General features: G+C 40.6%; 1 pseudogene; it reads left to right on the top strand.

Annotated features, from left to right (window-relative positions):
• LOC102172155 lies at nucleotides 3,012-6,927 on the top strand (annotated as a pseudogene).

Raw genomic sequence — 7,234 nt, 5'->3', positions numbered from 1 at the left:
TGTTTTATCAGCTTACCTTTTTTAATGAGAAAATTAATATAGCTATAATACCTTATCAACAAATTGGAAACAAGAGGAAAAAATGTCTACAAAGTCATCCCCCTAAGGAAAAATTGCTAGCATTTTGGTATTTTCTTCTAGTCTTTTTTTTCTGAGCATCTGGGTTTTCCTTTCAGTTGCTACAGTGTACCTATATGCTTTTATCTCCTTTCAGTTCACAATATTATGAACATTGACCATTTTACTACAAAATCTTTACGTCTTATTTGTGAAGGGTCTTAACACTGAAAAACAGATGCTGCTGCTGAATCGCTTCAGTTGTGTCCGGCTCTGTGTGACCCCAGAGACGGCAGCCCACCAGGCTCCGCCGTCTCTGGGATTCTCCAGACAAGTTCACCAGAGTGGGTTGCCATTTCCTTCTCCAATGCATGAAAGTGAAAAGTGAAAGTGAAGTCGCTCAGTCGGGTCCGACTCTTCGCGACCCCATGGTCTGCAGCCCACCAGGCTACTCCGTCCATGGGATTTTCCAGGCAAGAGTACTGGAATGGGTTGGTTGCCATTGCCTTCTCCAGAAAACCAGATGAAAGATATTTATTTAAATAGTCCCTTGTTTTTACTGCTTTAGTAGCAGCATGAGATGTGTAAAGAACATGTGCTTCCCTAGAAACTGGGCTTGAATGCATGCTCAATTACTTTTTTCTCTGTGATCAGAGAGAAGTAATTTCTCCTCTCTGAACCTCAGTTTTCATATCTATAAACTCTGCCATGTATTCAGTGAGTATGTGATCTGGAAATGGTAGCTATTATCACTTAGGCTTGCCTGAATTTTTGTCATTATGAATAATGAAATATGGAGCATATTTACACACATAATATAACACTTCTAGATTTTGTATTATTTTCTTTGGCTGTAAATTGAAAACAGAATTTCTGGGTTGATCCATTTAAAGATTTTTGACTTGTTTATCATATTGTTTTCCAATTTACTAATTGAAATCACACTGTCAAGGTATAACAAAACCTGGTTTTACTTTCTATTTTTCAGATGAACAATAAACTATCTTTTTAAATCCCTGCAAATCCAAGTGGGAGTTTGACTGTAATATTTGTAAAATTTGTAATATTCAAATTTTCATTGGGGAATATCATATGCCTGCTCATTTACTAAAACATCTTATATTTTCATAAACTTTTGTATTTTTTCATATAGCCCACTTTTCTCATCCAGAACATGCATAAAGGTTCATGTGTTTTATTTCCGTTGAGAGTGTACATGTATTGAAATAATTATAATCATCATTATATTGTGATATGATTATATCATATGATCTATATTTTTATGTTCCTTTAATAGTCATAACTCTATTTTGTTCAGTTTATATGTCATTCTTTTTTTTTTTACACTGAATTATAGTTAATTTACAGTACTGTGTTAATTTCAGGTGTATAGTATAGTGATTCCATTTCTTCATGATTATACTCCATTATAGGTCATTTCAAGATAATGGCTATAATTCCCTGTGTACACAATATATTCTTGTTGTTTTTCTTTTTATACATAGTAGTTTGTATCTATTAATCCCATACCCCTAATTTGTCCTTTCCCACTCCTTTTGGTAATCATAAACTTGTTTTTTATGCCCATGAGTCTGTTTGTTTTGTATATACATTCATTTGCCTTATTTTTCAGATTCCACATACGTGATATCATATAATATTTGTCTCTTACTAACTCTTCATCATCCTTTTTTTGTCGGAAATTTAAATCAAAATTTAAATTCTGGTCAGAATTTTTAAATCAGTAGAAGCAGTGATAGAGATAACCCTACTTATTTGGTTTGGATATAAAAGGACAACCTTTCCCAAACTGTCAGACTGTATTCTGAGGGGACTAGTGCTTTGTACAAAAAATGTTTGCAGTTCATTGAGATTTGCAATTCACATTACCATACAAATGTTTCCAAGACATCCTATAGTTAGAAATGTGTTTAAATATTGCTCAACTTATTTGGACAAAGAATCCTCATACTTACCCCAACTTTCCCCCCACTCTTTCTTTTAGAGCTGCATGTGTTTTCATTTTAGACATCAATATTTCTGAGGATTTCCATTTGGGAAAAGATATTATAATATAAAAAATATATATATGAAATATAATGTTGGGGTTAATTTGGAAAAGATTTTGTTACTAATGTCAATGAAGTAGCCATTTATCCCTTTTTAAAACTATCATTAATAGGAATGAATATCACGTGTCTTTTAAATACCTGTTGAACAAATTAGTTATTGTTATTTAGCCTACTAATGTGATAAAATAAAAAGTTCCTTGATACTGAACCCTCTAAAATCCTAGAATAATAACTACTTCGAATTTGTAGATTTTTAAAAATACCCGTTGGATTGTCTTTGCTAATATTTTACTATACTTAGTGTTTTTCTTTCTATATTCATAGGTAAAATTGGTCTATGATTTTAATTTTCATGTTAACTCTATCAGATTTTGGTATCAGGGATCTATCTATATTCACTCCACTGAATAATGTGAGTATTTTTCTTTTCCTCAGTACAGTAACTGTTTATGTTCAGTGTGGGAGTTCTTTGCCCCTTGAATGTCTGAAATAATTCCCTGGTTAACGGGCTGAAGCCTTTCATGGGGATGTTCTTTAATGACTCTATTGATAATTTCACCAGCATTGCTCTTGTCAGGCTCTCCTTCTATTGTTAAGTCAGTTTTGGTGATTTATGTTTTTCTTCCAGAAAATTGTCTGTTTTGCTGAGATTGCTTAATTTATTTGCTTATAATTATCCATGGTGTACTTTATAATTTTCAAATATTTTCTGTCACTTTTTAATATTTATTTTCTCTAATTGTGCCATTTCTGCCTTTCATTTTCTTAGAACTAAGCTTGAACTTATTAACTCTACTATGTTCCTTTTTTTAATTTCTGATTTTATTAGGAGTATGTCTTTTGACGTCGGCTCCTGGTCCGTGTGAGAGACAGGCTGCTGAGATGAGGGCGAACCAGGCTGCAGAGAGCAAACTTCTGGCTTCAAACCAACAGAAAGAACTGGAGGATTTGCCAATAGACTACCCCTTGAGCACCAGTGAAGATGAAGGGGACAAAGATGGAGAAAAAAAGCATCAGAAGCTTCTGGAATCAATCAATTCACTTAATGGAAAGGATAGGGAGAAATTGGTTGAGAGGTCTGAGGCTAGACTGAAGGTGTCAGAGTTCAGTGTAAGTTCTGAAGGATCAGAAGAAAAGATGGTCCTTTCAGATCTGCTTGAGCCTGTTAAAACTTCATCCTCATTGGCTGCTGTGAAAAAGCAGCTAAATCGAGTGAAATCGAAGATGACTGTGGAGTTACCACTTCACAGAGAAGAGACTGAGTGGATCCACAGAGAAGTGGCATTCAATAAAAGCTCCCAAATCCTCTCCAAATGGGATCCTGTCGTTCTGAAGAACTGGCAAGCAGAGCAGCTGGTTTTTTCCCTGAGCAAGCCCCAATCAGCATTTGCTCCCATTGAACATGTGGTCAGTGGCTGCAAGGCAGGAACTCCCCTGGAGCAGGAGATTTTTAATCTTCTCTGTAAGAACAGGGAGCCAATGACATACCCTTTACTGACTCCCATGGAATAGGCTCTCTCAAAACTATGAGCCTGGAGGAGGTAAAGATGCACTGAGCAGAGCTTCAAAGGGCCCGGGCCCTGCAATCCTACTATGAGGCCAGGGCTCGAAGAGAGAAGAGAATCAAAAGCAAAAAGTATCACAGAATTCTGAAGAAAGGAAAGGCCAAGCAAGCCTTAAAAGATTTTGAGAAGCTGCAGAAGGTTGCTGGGGTTCAGCTCCAGTGGTTTCAGGGTAATTCGAAGGGGAGATGGAATCGGCGTCCTAGGAAAAATCTTATTTAATTACAGATATAAAGAGAGATTAGAGAAGAATAGTGTAGTAGGAAAATTAGTGGAGAAAAAGAGGCTGAATAACTTGGTTTATGTGGAATACCAATAAAACTCCAAGACAAGGAATTTGCACCACCTACGTAGGCCACAGGCGTCTTTCCATTCTCCCGAAGGAGAGGAGGCACTGAGGCCTTCCTGGTCTGATCTTAGAAGCCCAGGCAAAATTAGCAGGCTTGGTGAGTACCCACATTCCAGATGGGAATTCAGCCGGAAGGGGAAAGAACGACACGGGGGAATCAGTCTTTCCAGGAACTGATCCGATTTGTTTATTTTTCAGGTTTGCTTATATACTTTTTGTTATACATAGGGATGAATACAGAGTCACGTGGGGGTCAGCAGACCTGACCCTTGTCAAAATCAGGTGCTTCATGTAAATGTATACAAAGGTCTTATGGGTTTTACATCGTCTGCTGGCCATGAGGCCTGCCGACATTTTATGGCCCTTTCTGATAAAGGTCAGTCAACCAGAAAACTTATTTTTTCCAGGGGTGATTTTTTTCTTAAACCAAGCGCCACCCTCCAAATAAAGTTGCATTCCTATAGGGTGAGGGGGTAGTGGGTTACAATCAAGAAAGGGAATTTACTTAGCCTAAGGTTTAACATGATTAATCTAAAAGGTTAATACTTATTTCTCCTATACGCTAGTTATATTCATTATAAGGGCAGGGAATATGGAGATTTAGCAGCAATGGCACCCCACTCCAGCACTCTTGCCTGGAAAATCCCATGGACTGAGGGGCCTGGTAGGCTGTAGTCCATGGGGTTGCAAAGAGTCCTACACGACTGAGCGACTTCACTTTCACTTTTCACTTTCACGCATTGAAGCAGGAAATGGCAACCCACTCTGGTGAACTTGCTTGGAGAATCCCAGGGATGGAGGAGCCTGGTGGGCTGCTGTCTATGGGGTTGCACAGAGTCAGACACGACTGAAGCGACTTAGCAGCAGCAGTAGCAGCAGCAGCATTGGCTCAGAAAATGAAAAACCCTTCACCAATATAATTTCTAATCAACCCATTATACTATACTAATAATTTTGTAACTTCTCAAAAGAGTCTGTATTTAGAAAGTTTTAAAGCATCTCATGCCTCTCACAGTTGGGAGGTTGTAAACAATCACATGTGGCTGGACAAACCTGCTCAGGCAGGCTAGAGAACTTTCAGAGGAGTTTGTAAGTTGAAACACTTATCATGCCCAGGAATTTTTATTAACTGGAGCTGCAAGTTAACTCCTTCTCCAAGAGAGTTGGTGGGGGAACAGCCCCCTGTAAAGTCAGAGGTATAGGTGAGAGCATAAAACAGTAAAGTAGGCACTCTGGTTTTGGGGGTAGATGCTTGGGAACAGGGGGTCTCCTGAGGCTTGATCTTGCCTTTGCGCATGCCGAAGCCTCCTTCCTCATGACCTTTGCCATGGGTGGAGTTCCTCACGCTGGCTCCTGGCAAAAGGTCAATCCTGCTGCGGCACTAGAAGAACTAGAAGACCTTGACGAGGCCAGAATGAAGGAGTGAATGAGCCTTAAACACCAGAGCAGTGGGAAATGGGCAAAAGCAATGGTAATTATGGGCAAATATGACCTGGAGGCTCACCAGGTTATGCAGGAACAGCTAGCCAGGAACAAAGAGCTGGCACAGAAGGTCTGGGTGGCCTCTGAGAGTGAGGAAGAGGAGGAAGGCCAGGAGGAAGAGGAAGAACCTCTTGTCCCTGACATGGTGAATGGGGTGCAGATAAAGGCAAATGGACTGAACCCCTGGATGTTCTGGAATCACTTCACTGATGCCAAAGAGGCTGAGGTCCAGAAAGATCTGGAGGATCCTGCTGAGCCTGAAGCCCAGGAGACTTCTGAAAGTGAGGAAGAAAGAGCAGTGGTGGAGGAAGAAACTCTCTTGAAAGAATTTGAGGAAAGACGATCACTTAGACAGAAGTCTAAGCTCAACCACATGGCGGAGCCAGTGCACAGACTGTAACAAAGGATCCCAGCAGCCAGGAGGTGCTGTCCGAATTGAGGGCACTGTCTCAGAAACCCATCATGGAGAACCATCAGCCAGGGAAACAAGAACTGAGTTCAGCGAGGACAGCTCAGAGAGGAACCTGCCAGGGAGGAAGGGGAGCCCATGTTGCTGCAGAGGCCAAACAGAGCTCGGACTCTGGATGAGCTGGAGGAGCTGGGCAGGGAAGGGTGTGTTGAAAACAAGGAGCTTCCCAGAAGTGCAGTGGAAGGGCTGCAGTTGGGGAAGAATCGAAGTAATCATATTGGCACCCCAAGGAGAAGAAAAGGAAGGAGCAAATGATTGATCTCCAGAACCTCCTAACCATAAAATTGCCTTCCGTGAAGTCCTTGGCAGTTCCCACGACTGTACAGGAGTTGAAAGATGAAGATGAGAGAGATCAAAGGCAGATTATAAAGGAAGCTTTTGCTGGGGATGATGTCATCAGAGACTTCTTGAAGGAGAAGAGGGAAGCTGTGGAGGTGAGTAAGCCAAAGGACCTGGACCTGACTCTGCCTGGCTGGGGCGAGTGGGGTGGTATGGGCCTGAAGCCCAGGGCCAAGAAGAGACACCAGTTTCTCATTAAAGCCCTTGAGGGTCCTCCAAGGAAAGACAAGAATTTGCCAAACGTGATTATCAATGAGAAGCGGAGCAGCTATGCAGCAGCTCATTAGGTGCAGGTGCTTCCGCATCCATTCACACACCATCAACAATTTGAATGGACCATCCAGACCCCCATGGGATTTACATGGATCATCCAGAGGGCCTTCCAAAAGCTGACCATGCTCAAGGTTGTCACCAAGCCAGGCCATATCATTAAGCCTATCAAAGCAGAGGATGTGGGCTACCGATCTTCCTCAAGGTTGGAACTCTCTGTTGTACAGAGGAATCCAAAACAACTCTCCATGCATTACAAAAAACATCTGGAGAATAACTGTGTGGATTGAATTGCTGAAGGAGTGACACCTTGGTGCCGGAAACCAATAGCCATGACTGTTCCTCCACTGGCCTGGTTTTACTTGGAGCTGCAAGACGATTCGAAAACAAGCTTAGCACACCATGGGTGTAGATAAGCCACATTTTAGAAATAAAGCCACTTTTGTCTATTAAAAAAAAAAGGATTATGTCTTTCTGTTTTCTGAAGCTCCTTGGTATTTTTTTCCTAAATTGATAGCTTGATTATATTTTCCCTTTCTCTTTAACTTTGTAAATAACAAGAACCCTTGACTATAAATTTGCCTATGAGTAGATCCATAAAGCTTAATATGTTTTATTACCATTTTGTTATAGC

This window comes from Capra hircus, chromosome 9 (genome assembly GCF_001704415.2).
Source record: "Capra hircus breed San Clemente chromosome 9, ASM170441v1, whole genome shotgun sequence".
NCBI classification, from domain to species: domain Eukaryota; kingdom Metazoa; phylum Chordata; class Mammalia; order Artiodactyla; family Bovidae; genus Capra; species Capra hircus.
Note: the sequence above shows the minus strand (reverse complement) of the source record. Positions and strands in the feature narration are given on the sequence as shown.